The sequence below is a fragment of the Pongo abelii genome, chromosome 18 (genome assembly GCF_028885655.2).
Source record: "Pongo abelii isolate AG06213 chromosome 18, NHGRI_mPonAbe1-v2.0_pri, whole genome shotgun sequence".
NCBI lineage: Eukaryota > Metazoa > Chordata > Mammalia > Primates > Hominidae > Pongo > Pongo abelii.
In genome coordinates this window covers 20,251,373-20,268,803 of record NC_072003.2, presented here as the reverse complement: position 1 = coordinate 20,268,803, position 17,431 = coordinate 20,251,373, and the positions used below count along the sequence as shown (strand labels likewise).

General features: G+C 41.1%; 1 long non-coding RNA gene across 1 annotated transcript in view; it reads left to right on the top strand.

Annotated features, from left to right (window-relative positions):
* Positions 1-924: 924 nt before the first annotated feature.
* Positions 925-17,431, top strand: part of LOC129050927 (uncharacterized) — a 29,658-nt gene continuing 13,151 nt past the window's right edge. Inside the window, exons 1-2 of the long non-coding RNA XR_008514834.2 lie at positions 925-1,538; positions 2,923-2,976. This is a non-coding gene — a long non-coding RNA (uncharacterized LOC129050927). The remainder of the gene's footprint in view (positions 1,539-2,922; positions 2,977-17,431) is intronic.

Sequence of the window (17,431 nt, the reverse complement as noted above, 5' to 3'; positions counted from 1 at the left end):
TTGGGAGCTGTCATTAGCTGGCTCCCAATGAACCTGCCTGGCTGTCTTCATTATTGCATCAAGAGTGGCTCTTGGTTGCAAGTAACAGAAAACTTGGCTGCAGGCTGGACATGGTGGCTCACGCCTGTAATCCCAGCACTTTGGGAGGCTGAGGCGGATGGATCACCTGAGGTCAGGAGTTTGAGACCAGCCCGGCCAACATGGTGAAACCCTGTCTCTACTAAAACTACAAAAATTAACCGGGTGTGGTGGCGTGTGCCTGTAATCTCAGCTACTCAGGAGGCTGAGGTAGGAGAATCACTTGAACCTGGGAGGCAGAGTTTGGGTAAGCTGAGATTGCACCATTGTACTCCAGCCTCGGTGACACAGCAAAACTCCATCTCAAAAAAAGAAAACTTAGTTGCCTTGAGCAAAAAGGGAAATTATTGGAAAACTCTAGGGGTCCACAAACCCACCAGGAAGCTGGGGCATCCAGGCTGGGGAAATGAGTGGGGGCCAAGGAGGCTCTGAAGATCTGAGCAGCGGCAGTCACAGAAAAGGCCCCTGGTAGGAGCAGTCTGGTCCTAAAACCCCCATGGCCACCATGTGGATAGGACCTCCTGCGGCCCCTTGCTGGGATCACCCCTCATGATGCAGAGTCTGAGGAGAGCAACTCATTGGTCCAACCAAGCCACATGACCTTCAGGCTGGGGTGCAGGGAGGGAGGCCTGGCCACTTAGGGTTTCCATTTTCCTTTTTTTGAGACAGAGTCTCGCTCTGTCACGCAGGCTGGAGTGCAGTGGTGTGATCTCAGCTCACTGCAACCTCTGCCTCCCGGATTCAAGCAATTCTCCTGCCTCAGCCTCCTGAGTAGCTATGATTACAGGTGCATGCTACCATGCTTGGCTAATTTTTGTATTTTTAGTAGAGACGGGGTTTCACCATGATGGCCAGGCTGGTCTTGAACTCCTGACCTCAAGTGATCCACCTGTCTCGGCCTCCCAAAGTGTTGAGATTACAGGCGTGAGCCACCATGCCCAGCCCACTGAGGGTTTCCTAGTGGAAGGGGAGGCCACCATCCCCTCACTGTGGTGTTCATAATGGGGAACTCCCAGAGGAGGCACCAGGGTAAAAGAGGAAGAGATGAGATGTTGGACTGGCATAAAAAAAGAAAAGCCGACCAAAACTCCAGCATGACAGCAGCAAAGCCCATCACAACTGTCATCACAATTATCAGCAGCAGCAATAGCAGCTGGAGTGATTTCTTTTTTTGAGACAGGGTCTTGCTCTGTCACCCAGGCTGGAGTACAGTGGTGGGATCATAGCTCACTGCAGCCTCGACCTCCCAGGCTCAAGCAGTCCTCCTGCCTCAGCCTCTTGAGCAGCTGGGACTACAGGCACAAGCCACTATACCAGGCTAAGTTAAAAAAAAAAAAGTGTAGACATGGGATCTCACTTAGGCTGGTCTTGAATTTCTCTCCCTTGCTTGAGGTGAATTATGTTCATGCTTCAGTCACTTGAATATTACTCTTCCATGTTTGACAGAATTGTGTTATCAGGTGATTATATTGCACACTATCTGATTCTAATTAAACCAGAAAATAGTGACATTGTACAAGAGGAGAATGTTTCACAGTGTGCACCACCCACCCCCTTATTGCTACATCCCAGTTTTTAGAGCTTTTTGCGCTGTGCTTGGGGTATTTTCTTATGTTTACATCGTCTTACTCTTCTCCAGACACAATGGCTTCTTGGGCATTGCCTTCGTCTACTAGGTAATTTGTATAAATTGAGTCCTGGAAGACATAATGTTTACACTTGCCTTTTGTTTTTTAATCAGAAGCATAATGCACAGTAGCAAACTGTGAGTATTTCAGATGATATGAAAGAAGAAAATGTGCTGTTTTGTCAAAATCATTCATGTAACTTGGAAAGAAAAGTTTCTGAGAGAAGAAAAACTAACATTTTAGAGGGGAAAGGGAGAAATGGGCTATAAAGATGAATTGGGGAAGCAATGTAATGTAGAGGTTAAGATCACAGACTTGTAGTGCAGGGTTTGACTTCTGGTTCTGTCTTTATCTGACACTATTTCTTTCTCCTTACACAATAATAAGTGCTCAGGAGTTGATTTGCCAAAGGTCTAATGATGAGGTAGTAAAAGAATCAGGCTGGGCCTCCCATTCCAGTTTTCCTTTTTTTTCTATACCCTGTTAAATGCCAAGCCCTGATTCTGCCAGGGTGGAGAGTGAAGGAGAGTCTCTGGAGACATCAATTACAGCAGGTCACTGGGTATCAGAGTCTCTTTTCTCGTGAGGATAAAGATTTCCTTTTGAGTTAGACTACATTCACCCTTCATGAACCTTGGGGACATTGATGGCAGGGAGAGTTTTCTAAAGCTTTAGACAACTTAGAGGTGAAATAGGCACCATGCTGCAAATGAAAGGCACTTGTATGGTTGTCTGAAAAAAATATAGCGCACTGCTTTAAACTTAGAAAGCCCAAGTGCAAGGTACAGTCAGGTGTGGTCTGCAGGCTTTGGTCTTTTGTCCCTGTTCAACAGCTGGTAAAGCTGGGAGAGGTAATCGCTGATGGAGACTTGCTCCTGTTGGGATAATATTTCTCAGACCATAGTCCTGCCATTTTCCAGACTTTTTCTTTTGGAGAAATGGGCTCCTACCTTGCAACAGCAAATTATGTAATTCAGGTTGAACCTGGCTCTTTTTTTTCCCACTGATCTCTATCTTCCTCGGTGAAGACCACTTGGCCTCCGCCTCCCTGTTAGATATTATTCTTGGTCTATGTAAGCAGTGGAAAGCCTGAATTTTGACCAGGCTTTGGGCAAGATGAAATGGCACCTTCTGGTTTGGTGGAAGGAAAGGGCTATTTCTTTGGGCTACTTGAAGGACCCAGAAAGCAAAAGAAAAATCATGTCTTTCTTTGCAGAATTTCTGCTGTGGAAAGAGGCAAAGCCGATCAACAGACAGAGATCCTTGACACGTATGTATTGAATATCTACTGAATTGCAGGTCATATTCTGGGTGCTGGGGAGATATCTGAACAAAACAGACAAAAATCCCTGCCATGAGGAACCAGGAATAAGGTGTTTAATATGGTCTGCAGAAAAAGTACAGGAATAAAAGTCCCAAACATGGCCTTTTTACTAGTTTATAGTCTAGTGGGGAGAAATAGACATTAAGAAACAACAAAAAAGAGGAATGTATATAGTATATTGGAAGGTGATAAGTTTAATGAAGAAAATTAAGCAAAGGAAAGAGGTAGCAAAAGCAGAGAAGAAATGGAGGAGGTTTCTATTAAAAATAGGGAGGTCAGAGAAGGCTTTCTGCAACAGAAGAATTTTGAGCAAAGACTTGAAGAGGCAAGAGTGCGAACCATGTAGATATCTGTGGGAAGAACATTACGGGAAGCAAACTCAGCAAGCAGAGAATTTCCAGTATGTTTTAGGAAGAGCAACAAGGCCAAGTGTGGTGGGACTAGAGAGAGAGAGAGAGAGCACGGGAGAGTGGTGAGAAATGAGGTCGTCTTCAATGATTGTAGTTTGCTTAACTTGTGGCTGCTGGCAAGACGAGATGAAGTAGTTTGAGTTGTTTAAGAAGGACTTACTAGGTATGTGGGATCAGACTAGTACTAGGCTAGACCCCAGGACAGGAAAGATGACTCTGCATTCAAGGACTAAGTAGTTCAGTTCAAGATTGAATATTGGCCTGTATGGAAACTTAGAAAACAGTGAGGCTCAGGTGTGTTATATATAGATATCTGAAAGAAGAGAGAAGGTTGTAGAGGATTGGATTGGATATAAGGCTCTGGAGGCAGACTGCCTGGGTATGAATCATAGCTCCATCACTTATTACTGGTGTGATCTTGGGAAAACCACTTCACCGTCTGAGGATCAGTGTTTACATCTATAAAATGGAGTTCACAATGGAAGGCACATTGCAGGGGTGTGTGAGGATTTAAGACAGCACATGTTTAGCAAGTGCCATGTACATAGTAAGCCCTTAGTAAATATGAGCTGACATTCTTATTATTCATTGAGGTGGTTAGAGAAGGATTCTGTAAAGCTTGAAACCATGGAGTTAGCGATGTGCCATGGACTCAACTCAAGGGAATTTCTACTAGAATGCCCTTAACTTCTCTTAGATGGTGCTTGGATAGACTGCATGTGACTGAAATAGTTTTTTGGCGCTGGAAGCATCATAAGGAGAGAGGATCAGCAGATTAGAAATAAAGGGGTGATGGTTGTGCCTTTACCAACAGTGTGTTGCTATGGAGAAGAAGGTCCTCAAGGAAAAAGAGGAAAATGTGATCAAATACATCAGCATGGGGTTGAACAAGAGCAGTGAGGACAATGTTCATAGTTGACTGACTAGAGTGTGCCAATAAGAATGGCAATTTATTGAGCATTTGCACATGTTATCTCACGTAGGTCTTACCGTAGTCCTATAAGGTGGGTACTCGTATTATCTTTGTTTTGCCACAGAGGAAGTGAAGGCTTACAGAAGTGAAGTGATATGCTAAAGGTCACACAGCTAGTAAGAGGCATATCTGGGACTCAGCTCAAGGGAATTTCCATTAGACTGCCGTTAACTTCTCTTAGATGGTGCTTATATGGCTTGCATGTGACTGAAATAGATTTTTGGTGCTAGGGGCATCATAAAGAGAGAGGTCTAGCAGATTGGAAACAAAGGGATAATGGTTGTGCCTTTACTAACAGTGTATTGAGCTATGCTCATTTACGTTCTTATGATCTTTTAGAAACAGAGACTTGGTTCTTTCCTGTCTTAAGAAGGAAAATCTGACTGCTGGGGTATGGCCATCTCCTAAAATATCAAAAAGACATCTATTTCCATTTTCTTCCTCCTAATACCTAGGAGACAACAAAGTGGATTTCCAGTGGTACTTCCCACATGAATAGAATGAACTTTCCTTGGTAAAAGTTGACTTCCTTACTAAAGGACAAAATATATAGGCTCCTCAATTTGAGCCATGGGATTTGGTGGGCAGCTGGACTGAGCCCAAAGACATCCCCACAGAGAGGCAAAGCTGGCTGGTATATGTGGAAAGAGGGAGTGGCTCAGGGAATAGATGCTGTGAGCCAGGTTGTGAATTTCCAGAGCCCAGGGATTAGAGCCACTTGACATTCACTTTAGGTGAACTGTGTTGTCTTACATCCTATTTTTCATGAATACTTTTAAAATTTTTATTTTATTCTTTTAATTTTTTTGAGACAGAGTCTCTCTCTGTCACCCAGGCTGGAGTGTGGTGGCGCTGTCTCTGCTCACTACAACCTCTGCCTCCTGGGCTCAAGTGATTCTTGTGCCTCAGCCTCCTGAGCATCTGGGACTACAGGCATGCACCACCATGGCCAGCTTTTTTTTTTGGTATTTTTAGTACAGACTGGGTTTTACTGTGTTGGCCAGGCTGGTCTCGAATTCCTGGCCTTAAGTGATCTGCCCACCTTGGCCTCCCAAAGTGTTGAGATTACAGGTGAGAGCCACCATGCCCAGTCTTTCGTGAATACTTTTGATGTATGGAGTAACTCTCATAAATTTTAAAACAATATTTCAAATTTCTAACTCTTCTTGAAACAATAGGTCTTATGGGTGGCTAGCTTATTTCTTTTCTTTTCAGTTAATGATTGAATTCATTGAGCCCTTACTAGGTGGTGAGCACTGTCCGAGGTGCTGAAGGAAGAGACCAAGATAGGATCACTGGATCTCAGAAGCTTATATTTTAGAGAAATATGTACTCTAAAGAGTACCATGTACTTTTACCATGTACATTTTACCATGTACCATGTACATTTTACCATGTGCGTTTAGCTTGTTATATATGAAAATGACTTTTTACCTAAAAGTAATGAGCACAAGTCATGGATTTTAAAGGCAACTTGTTCAATTCTGACATCATTCTCTTGGTCAACCCAATTGGTGAATCAGTATTTCCTTCAATAGTCCTGGGATAATGAAAAGTTGGTAAACATGTTACATAAAACTTTAGGAATTAAGAATATTGGACTCTTCCTGAAGACAGGATATTTTAAATTCAGGACTAGAGTTCCTGAACCATATATTATAGGGAAAATCTAGAGAAAAAAAATGAAAAGTATTTATCAGTGTTTGGTTGTGTGATCTTGGGTAGCTTCTTGTGCCTTATTGTTTTTGTCATTTAGAAAATGATAGAATTAATCTGTACATTGATAATGAAGTCCCTTGAAGTTCTAGAATTCTATAATTTTGGTCTTGAACTGAAATTACCATGACAAGGGATTTTGATACATGTTGCCTAATTGCCAACCAATGAAATGTTTTCTACAACTCCACTCCTGCTATTTTGGCATTTTATCTTTGTTAAGTGAAAAATGATATGTGTTGCTTTGAACTTTATTGCTTTAATTTGTTGCAGAAGTTGAGTGGCTTTTCATATATATTAAATTTGATTGGTTACTTTATTTAAAAAATTGTAAATTGTATGATTTTGGTATCCAGGTAAGACACTGTGAAAGTTACCTTGTAATTAAGTTCTTGGGTGATTTATTGGAGGCCTTAATATTATCATAATAGATAATAGGGCTGTCTAAATGCCAGTGTACTTGGTTATCAAGCTCACTGCCATTTAAATTTTTTTCAAAAAATTTTCAGTGACATTCTTTTTATTGTTAACAATTTACTTTTTTCCCATGATTGAAAAGACTAACACTCAAGTTTGAAAGAGAAATATTACTTTTCAGGGCTGCTGCAAACCTTGAGTTTGAATCTTAATCTTGCCACTTACTGCTTGTGTGACCTTCAGCAAAGTGCTCAATTTATAGGAACCTCAGTTTCATCATCTGTATATTGGGAATAATAATAAAATCTGCCTCAGAGATTATTGATAGAATTAGCTGAAATAATGCATGCAAAATGCTTAGTTTATTGCCTGAAAACTTATTAAGTATAATAAATGTCATTTATTATTGTAATCAACAGTTGTACTAGAGAGCTACTTCACAATAATTACGGTTATAATGAAAATGATAATTAAAATAATAAGACCCCCAGAGTTTCTGATTTACAATATGTCTGGGGAAGAGCCTGAGGATGTGTCTTTCTAACATATTTTGGGGTGATGCTGATGCTGGTGGTCCAGGCACCATGCTTGGAGAACTACTGTTCTAAGCATCTGAACAATGTGATCTCATTTGGTCCTTACCAAATCACTCTAGGAGGCAGGTTCTTTTATGATGGTGCTTTAATAAGTGAGGGATTAGGGAGGTTTAATAGCTTGCCCAAAGCCCTGCAGCTTGGAAGTGGTGGAGCCAAAGAGTTAAAGCTTTATGCTCTTCTTTCCACCTGTGATTACTTTTGTGGCGCTCTAAACCATTGATCTCCTGTATCCACCCCCTTGATGTCTTCTCTCACCACCTTTCCCGATTCTAAGCCATTGCCAATTACTATCACCATCCCTTTGTCCACACTCGTGATTCCTGTGTCCCTCTCTTGCATTGTTTGCTTGGCATGGTCACAATCCCGGTTAAATTCAACTCTCTGCCTACTCTGTACCTGCCCTTGAGAAACTGAACATGGCTGGAGAAACATACAAAACTACTCTGACCTTGCTAGGAGCCTCAAATGAGCCCTTAACACTGCCAGGAGATCACACTGCACTTTCCTAGCCCATTTATTCTGCATCTTCCTTTTTCATTTCTTTAAAAATTTATTTTATTGTGGTGAGAATGTTTAACACGAGATCTACCCTCTTAGGAAATGTCTAGATGTACAATACAGCATTGTTAATGATTGGCACAATGTTCAGCAGATCTCTAGAACATATTTGTCCTGCATGATTGAGAATTTATTGGTTAGCAGCTTCCTCTTTCCCCCTTCCTCCAGCCCCTGGCAACTACCATTCTATTTAATGTCTCTATACATTTGACTACTCTAATTTCCTGCCATAAACAATATGATATATCTGCAACTACAGTCATGCAATATTTGTCTTTTTGTGACTGGCTTATTTCACTAAGCAAAATATCCTTATGATTCATCCACATTGGATATTGCAGAATTTCCTTGTATGTATGTATGTATGTATGTATGTATGTATTTAATTTTTGAGATGGAGTCTCGCTCTGTCACCCAGGCTGGAGTGCAGTGGCGCGATCTCAGCTCACTGCAACCTCCACCTCCCGGGCACGCCATTCTCCTGCCTCAGCCTCCTGAGTGGCTGGGACTACAGGCGCCCACCACTATGCCCAGCTAATTTTTTATATTTTTAGTAGAGATGGGGTTTCACTGTGCTAGCCAGGATGGTCTCGATCTCCTGACCTTGTGATCCACCCACCTCGGCCTCCCAAAATGCTGGGGTTAGAAGCGTGAGCCACCGTGCCTGGCCGTTTGTTTTTGTTTTTTGAGTGTATGTATATACCACATTTTCTTTATCCATTCATACATCAGGGGACATTTAGGTTGTCTCCACATCTTGGCTATTGCGAATAGGGCTGCAGTATACATTGGAGTGTTCATATCTCTTTGAGATCCTGATTTCAATTCTTTTGGATAAATACTCAATAGTGGGATTGCTGGATTGTATGGTAGCTCAAATTTTTTGAGGGAGAAGGAATCTCCATAAAGTTTTCTATAGCATCTCTCACTTTCTTCAACACCTATTTTACATGTCTCTTTTCTTCTCAAACCCCGTCTCATTCCCATTCTTACTCTCAGCTGATGACCATGTTTCTTTGCTCTTTCAGAGAAATAAAGGAACCAGAAGGGAATTCACACTGACTCCCATAATCTCATCTCCCCACATTCTGGCATCTGCACTCACCCACTCCAACCTCTCACCTGTGCCCATAGGTGGAAGGAGGGAAGGAGGTTCACAGTGGGTGTCTGGAGAGCTGGCGATGTTCTGTTTCTTGAGTTGGGTTCTGGTAGTATAAGAATATCCAGATTACAATTCCTTGAGCTGTGTACTTATAATTCATGCACTTTTCTGTGTGCATGTTATTTGTCAATAAGTCCAAAAGCAAAAAAAAAAAAAAAAAAAAAAAAAAAATAGATAAACTCATTAAAGTTTAGGATGAAACAGGGATAAGACTTATTTGCCTTTGAAATATTTGTTCTCAACCAAAGAAATTCCTCACCCCTGTCCCTCGCCACCAAGGGGGCACATGGCAATTTCTGGAGACATTTTTGGTTGTCGCAGCTAGGGAGAAGGTACTCCTGGCATCTAGTTTGTAGAGGTCAGGGATGCTGCTAAACATCCTACAGTGCACAGAATAGTCCCCTACAATAAAGAATTATGCAGCCCCAAATGCCGATAGTACTGAGATTGAGAAACTTGGCCTCAAAAGAACCTGTCTGAGAAACTCCAGGATGATTTGAACATTAATTTCATCCACCATAGTCTTTGCTGATATTGAGCTCCTTATTTACTAGATTCAGAGAATGTATCTTTTCCCAGGGGATCATCTGAGAGCAGGAGCGAATTTCATTTGCTACCTCGTAAATCTCTGAAATGGAAAACAGGTCTGAATATTCCTCTGTCTCTCTCTCTCCTAGTCTTTGAAGCCCTCCAAAGTGGGCCATGGCAGTTAGCTCACAACAAATTCCCCAGACACAATTTAAAAGTCATTTTGGGGCTGGGACTGGGGCATGAATATTTAAGATGTAAATTGTTTGGGCTGTGCCTAAATCTTTTATGGGTTTTACTGGATGAGAAAAATGAGTTACTACTTTTTGATAAAGTTCACTTTCCTTTCATATTATTAACAAACCCAGCCAAGTGAACCAGACTGCATCTGCCAGAGAAAATAGGGACACTTGTTTGCGGGATGATATTAGATTCTGTTCCCAGCATGCCGTATTTATGGTTCAAAAATCAAAGAACAGGTAGGAGAGTTGTCTTAGGTCAGCGTGTCCTTGCCAGCGAAAGTAGCTTACCAAATACACTTGGGAGGACAGTTTGGGGGAGGAGTGGTGGAGAGTAGAAGTGAACTTAAATAGTCGAACTCTAGGTGAAGATTTAGGTACCCTGAGGGTTGATTTAACAGAAATATTGAAATCACGAGATACTAACTCCAGAGATTAGTCCTTTCTTATTCTTTGGTTTAAATCCCAGGGGATGGGTACAGAGCAGAGGCAAAGGAAAAGACAGACAACAAGGAAAAACAGAGAGAGAGAGTAAGAGAGAGAGAGATTGATTGATTCATTGATTGATTTAACAAGTTCCATGGACTTCAGAAAGAATAGATATTTTAATCTCTTTGGAAGAAATTATGCCTCCTACGTCTCATTTCCAACCCCTACCCAGAAATTAATTTTGAATGTTAATATGAAAGCAACCTCTCTCTTCTCTGAATGCTGCTTTTGATTCTGGCAGGGTATCTAAAAGGCTGCTATTAGAGACATTTTCATTAACTAATAAGCTAGTTCTTGGGCAAAAGATGAATTTTTTGTCATCTCGTGAAAATTGTAAAAAGCCATAATTATGAAGAAAATCACTAATTGTAAGGCACAAAATTTGTTTGCTAAGAATAGTCATTAAGGAGTGACAAAAGCATTAGTAACTTCAATATCAGAAAACAACTATTAAAATGCAAGTGGAATCAAGGCATTTGCCCAGACATAATAATGGCTTTACATTTACAGGTCTATAATTGTGGTTTGATTTGAGACATTGTTGGGAATTTTCAAGAAACAATATAGAGTAGGGCTAAATACTTAAAGTACCATGGCTTTTGGATTCCAAATTACAGACTCAAGTTTTAATTTCTAGAGAATATTACCGTAGGGAGAGTTACTCAATGATATTGTCAATGCTGTTATTGCTTTAGGATTGTGATGAAGTGGTCAAAACCAGGACATAGAGTAATATTTCTGTGGCCCAGACGTTTTATGGTACTGGCTTTGCATGCAAAGTACCTGGCGGCTGACAGCAAGTGAAGTTTGCACATCATTTCATGATGTATGTTCCTTCTAAAGAGTAACTTTTATTGTTTCTGCTTTCTGATAAATATCCTCTTTGCAGAAAACTAGGAAAATGCAGAAAATTGCAATGAAGAAATTTAAGTTCTCCATAATTCCATCAACAAGAGATAGCCAGTTAACATTTTGGTGTATTTTCTTCTTTTTATTTCATTTTAAACTTCTGAAGTATAATAATGTGATAAAGTACACAAATTTCAAGTATCCAACTTAAAATGAATTTCTATCTATATCTCCATGTAACCACCACGTAGATGAAGATAATGAACATTTCCAGTAAATTTCCTTCCTTCCTGCTCTTTTCTAGTCAATACTCACCTCCCTGCCTCCCTCATAGTACAAGGTACTATTATTCTGGTTCTTCTCACAATAGATTTGATGATTTTTGAACTTAATATAAGTGGACTCCTACAGAATATCCTCTGTAGGTCTGGCTTCTCTCACTCAACATTGTATTTGTAAGATTCACCTAGCTTGTTGCATATAGCTATAGTCTTTTTCATTGCTGTATAGTATTTCATTATCTTTTATACTGTTACTTATCCATTGATGAATGTTGAGTTGTTTTCAGTTTTTAGCTATTATGAATAAAATCTAACATTCTTAAAAATGTCTTTTGTGGATTTTCAGTAATTTCTTTTGGATTCCTGTACTTTTTTGTATGTGTGCATATAAGTGTAAATTATACAGAAGGTTGAATTTACATTATTTCTCTCCATCTCCATCTCTATCTATATCTGCATCTCAATCTCTATATTCTTATTAATCACAGGAATTAAATGTCTTCTAGGAAACCAGTCTGTCTCAGGATCCCTGCCATGCTTGGACATTGACTGGGGGCAATCTTGGGGAAGCAGCATGGCCCTACACATGCTATATAACTCTTTATATTCTTTAGATGTATAGACTCTTTTCTCTTTTACCAGGCCAGCATGTCTCCAACCAGGTTTTCCTGGGATTTAGCCCTGGTTACTGGCCTGGTATCCAGGAGAGAAGGTAAGGGAGGCTTTTGAAGGGGTTAACTTTTGCCTTGCCAGGCAGAGGCTTCTAAAGCATCCTTCAGCACAGTGGAGCTCCTACGAAGGAAGAGCCAGCTACCTGTGCAAACCCAGAGAGTCTGGAGGCAGAGCAGGCAGGGAAGTGTTGCAGAATCTGTATTCTCAGCAGCATCCATCCAGACGTCTCTGTCTCATATTTTAAAATCTCAAGTTTTTCCCACTAGAACCATGACCTTTAAATAACAGGCCTACCTTGGTTGAGCACTCAAACATCTCTGAAGTGCTGCAACTATAACAATCAGGTCATCAGTCTGCCTTTCAGCTCACTCTGCACTTCCATTAGAGAACACAGTTTTTTTTTCTTTTTCTTTCTTTCTTTTTTTTTTTTTTTTGCTAGCTACCGCAGAGGCTCTCTGGGCCTCACTTTACTATTAATTGTTTGATAATAGCCTTCAGTCAATCAGTATCTTTCTGCAGGGCGTCAATACCACTAGGTAGTAACCAGCCAACTCTCCTGACTTTGAATCATGGTTGGCTCCATATTTTCCAATTGCTTATATCACTACATTTGATACAGCATTTTCTCCCACTGGGATATTCTTCTATGTCCCAGCGAAATTTTTAGCAACCCAGACACCACCTTTGGTCAAGGACTAACCATGTTCCATCTACCAGTTGGGACACCATCTTCTTCACCTGCTGGGCAGTGTGAGCCAGTCTTAAATTCCCATGTTACCGCTTGTTTTCTTGCACCACTTCTGGCCTCACTTGTGTTAGTCCCAGTCCTCTGAGAAGCAGACACCAAGACAAGGTCAAATATGCAAGGAATTCATTATGGAAAATGACTTTGAAAGAAAATGGTGAGGGAGCTAGAGAAGGTTGGAGGAGACATCAGACCACAGTGCAAGTCTGACCCCCAAGTGAAGGAGAGAGGGACAAAGGTTGGGTGGAAGTGTCCTAGATTGTCATGCTGTGTAAGGAAGGTTCACAAGACCATCAGGGAGTTCTTGAACCAAAGGTGGCTGTTACAGGAGTCTCTCACCTCCCAGGAAAGGGGCTTGTCTTGGTATTCCTGCCGTTCTCAGATGTTAGTTGGATGCAGTTTGTGGAAAGCATGGCCTCTGTGCAAATGCAATAATAGATTTTCAGGAAGCTCTTGGGATTTTGGTCAATTACACTCTGTAGCTGGAAGTCTATGTGGTGCATTTTCCTGGTCATCACAAATAGGATCAGCACAATACCTGTAAGTCTCCATGTTAGCGACAGTTATGATTTCCTTACATACTTCTATGTTTAGGGTGTTGCTGATTTGTAGTTTCATAAATAATGCTGCTTTGAGCATTGACATAATTCATTGTTTCCTTAGGACAGATTTTTGGAATTGGAATGGTGGGGCAAGAGGATGTGAACATTAACATTCTTGATACAAGTTTGCAAATTGCCTTCCTGAAAGGCAAGACCAATTCACCATGCCCCCCATCCCTTATGGAATACAAGGTGCTTGCTTTCCTTACTCATATGAGGTGCTTCTGTGTTCCAGATATATAAGAGGTCATGCTGTGCAATGCAGAGGACAGGTGGAATTCATGACACAAGCTGGTGGGAAAGGGAAGACAGAATGATTACGGGTACAATGTGGAATGATTTCATATGAGCTTAGTTTGACTGAGATGGTTAGTTTGGGAGAGGGTCATGGATGATGTGGACATAGCAGAGGGAAGGCTCCACCTTATAACCTCCTCATGCCATCCATATGTTGGAGAGGTCTTGTGTGTTTCCTATAAGAGGCTTCCTGGCCAAAATGTCACACTGTGAGCTCTGTGGGGAAGCCTATGAATACCTTGCCTCCTGCTGTGTTTCTGCCACTTAGCATAGTTAATAAAGCAGATATCCTGTATTTACATTTGAGTTTTAGAGAAAGAGAGAGCGCAATAGTTTTCTAGGAGCATATTGTATGAGTGTCAGTGCGGAGTAGTGGGAAGTGCTCTGTATTTACCTGGAGTTGAATTCTGGCTCTGCAGGAGACCTGCTGAACTTCTGAGTCTCCATTTCATCAGGTGTAAAATGTAGTAGCAGATGGAAGTAGAGGCATTTATCTTCCCTTGCCCTTCCCCCTTCCCCCTTCCCCCTTTCCCCTTCCCCCTTTCCCCTTCCCCCTTTCCCCTTCCCCCTTCCCCTCACTCTCACTCTCACTCTCACTCTCAGCTGCCTGTTTTCTATTCCCCCTTCCTAAGAAACCCAGTCTGCCTTTTAGGGGAATTATCTCTCCCTAAAATGCAGTCTTAGTGGGTTAATAATCCATGGTTCCTATCAACCTTCTGGACTAGACCAGGGACAGGCATGTGATCTAGGATATGGAATTCTGCAAAGAAGGATACAATTACAAGATTCCATGGCTGATGATTCAATCCAGTTGGTGAGGGATGGGGGAGAACTTAGGTGATAATATTGAACAGTGTCTTCTACCAGGAGCATCTGTCTGTTTAAATTCTAGTTCTTCAGTCTTCCCACTAATGAGCTCCTTTTAATAAATTCCTTTTCTGTTTTAGTCAGTTGCTGTTAACTGCAACCAAAGACCCCTAACTGATAAACATTTATGCTCAAGGTTTTTGACTTTGTGCTTCCTCTTTTTTTTCTTTTTTTTAATAGGAATTCAATGAAAGTGTCTACTAGCTTAATCAGAGTCTAAAAAAGCTGGGATTGGCAACGGGGAGAATCTTAATTTCCAGTTTTCATCGTTTTCTTCCATTTTACAACTTCTGCCTTCGTATCTTTACTAGCAACTGAACTGTTCCTCCAACCGCAATTTTTAACTTCCAAAATGCTTCATAAGCATGGTGCAATTATCTGTACTTATATGTTGTCCTGTAGAATTCCTTTGGAGAACACACAATATGAATTGAAAGGAGCTAGGAATTAACTTATCATCTGTTTTGAAGAGATATGTGGGATGTGGGGCGGAGCTTTTTGATTGTGGCTTGAAAATTGATTCTAATTGCTGTTTTTATTGCTGGTTTAGCTGATGCTACTTTCAGTTATTTACATTTTCTGTCTTTTTTTAATTTTTTTTTTTTTTTTTTTTTTTTTAGACAGGGTCTCGCAATGTTGCCCCAGCTGGGATGCAGTGGTGTGATCACAGCTCACTGCAGCCTTGACCTCCTGGGCTCAAGAGATTCTCCCACCTCAGCCTCCTGAGTAACTGGGACTACAGGTGTGTGCCACCACACCCGGCTAATTTTTGTATTTTTTATAGAGATGGGGACCTACTGAGTTGCCCAGACTGGTCTCAAACTGTTGGGCTCAAGCGATTAGGCTGCCTTATCCTCCCAAAGTTCTGGGATTAAAGGTGTGAGCTACCACACCTGGCTCTATGTCTTTTAAAATGACTTAGGCAATGGCATATTTGACTCCACCCCAAATATGTTTATTCAAACATTGAAAATATATCTACATACTCATGTGGCTGGGCAATTTAGAAGACACCTCAAACCCAACAATTCCAGATATACTTAAAATACTGAGACTAAAGTATCCTCTGATAAGGGTAGTGCTTGTATATCTGAATAATTATCTTAAATACTGAACAATTCAGTTACCTCTGAGTACAAAGATACATCTATAGTACAGTGGTTTAGGGAATTGACTTTGGATTTAGACAGACCTTGGTTTAAACCCTAGCTCTGCTTGTTACAGACTGCATTGTAGGGAAATTAGTTTTCTCAACAGTAAAGGGAATAACAATGCTATTAGCCTAGGCTTATCCTACTTCATTCTTCAGACCTTTATTCTGGGATGCTTTCCTTAATATGTCACCCTCAACCTCAGCCCAGGTTGGACTCTCTTGTTATGCATGCTCACAGGACTGTGTTTATTCTCCCAGAGACCCGCTTACAGCTTGCATGGGTACACTTTTTAATTAGATTATTTGATTACATCTTCCCCAACTCCCTGTATCACACTGCACTGTAAGCTCCATGAGGTTAGGGACAACCATATCTATCTCCTTCCCCATTTATTCTCAGTGCCTAGCTCCTGGTTGGCACTCAATGAATATTTACGGAATGAATGAATAAATGGAAAAATTCTTTCCCATAGGGGATTCACTGAGACCATGAATATAAAGTACAGTGGCTGGTACATGGTAACAATTGAGTAAATGTAATCTCCCCCAAAGAAAAACTGCAAAAAAAAAAAAAAAAAAAATCCAAACAACAAAATCCCAAACACCCTCAACAATCAAACCACATGTCATGTAAGAAATAAAATATTTATACGTTGCTGTCATCATTAAGATGCTGACTTTTCAGAGTAAGTTATGCTCCTGAATCAAACCACAGCTGATTTTAGTAATTTAAAATGTTTATTTCTTGCTCATGTGGCAATCTGATGAAAGTCAGGTTCATGGTGGCCCTATGACTCTCCTAATAAGCTAAGTGGGCCTGAAGGGTCTCCCATCAGCAATTAAGTGCTTGAATTTGGAAGTGATACAGGTCATTTCTACTCAAAGCCCATTGGTCAGAATTAGTCATATGACCTCTTCTAGATACAAGTCAGGCTAGTCTCCTGTGTGTCTAAAAGGAGAGGGGCCAGGCACAGTGGCTTATGCCTGTAATCCCAGTGCTTTGGGAGGCCAAGGTGGGAAATCAGTTGAGCCCAGGAGTTCAAGACCAGCCTGAGTGACAAAGCAAGACCCTGTCTCTCCAAAAAAAAAAAAAAAAAAAGGCTGGGCATGGTGACATGTCCTTGTAGTTCTAGCTACTCTGGAGGTTGAGGTGGGAGGATCGCTTGAGCCCAGAAGTTTGAGGCTGCAATGAGCTATGATCATATCATACCCCTGCATTCCAGCCTGGATGACAGAGCAAGATCCTGTCTCAAAAAAAAAAAAAAGAATTTGATATCAGTGAACATTGGTAATGTCTACTGTAGGCTGTTAAATGAAGCTAAGCATACACTTTTCCTTAAAATGCAGTGCCTGGGCCAGGGTAGCAGTTCTATAAATACTTGTTGATGAAATACAGGCTTGAGTATTCTACATACTAAATGCTAACAGACTTAAACAAAGTGGCTACAGGTGGAAGTAATATTCATGGTCAAAATTTACAATGCTAGACTGTGCCAGAAGGTCTTTCTGCTTGGGTGGTTTACGGGCTACGGTGAAGGGTCTCAGTGCCAAACTGAAGAGGCCAAAGAGCATACCAGGGGTTGGTACCTTAGAGAAAGAAGACAAAGATTCTTTCCTCTTTCTTCCTGTTCCTTGGAGATGGAGAAGACGTGCTTTTGGCTGGCATGTTAGTATCCTAGTACCACAACCTTGGGTAAGCCAAATAAAGTTATTTCTTCACAATTTTGGAGGCCAGAAGGCCAAGGTCAAGGCATCAGCAGGGTTGGTTCCTTCTGAGGCCCACGAGGGAAAGGTCTGTTCCCAGCTTCCCTCTTTGACTTGTAGGTGGCTGTCTTCCCCCATGTCTT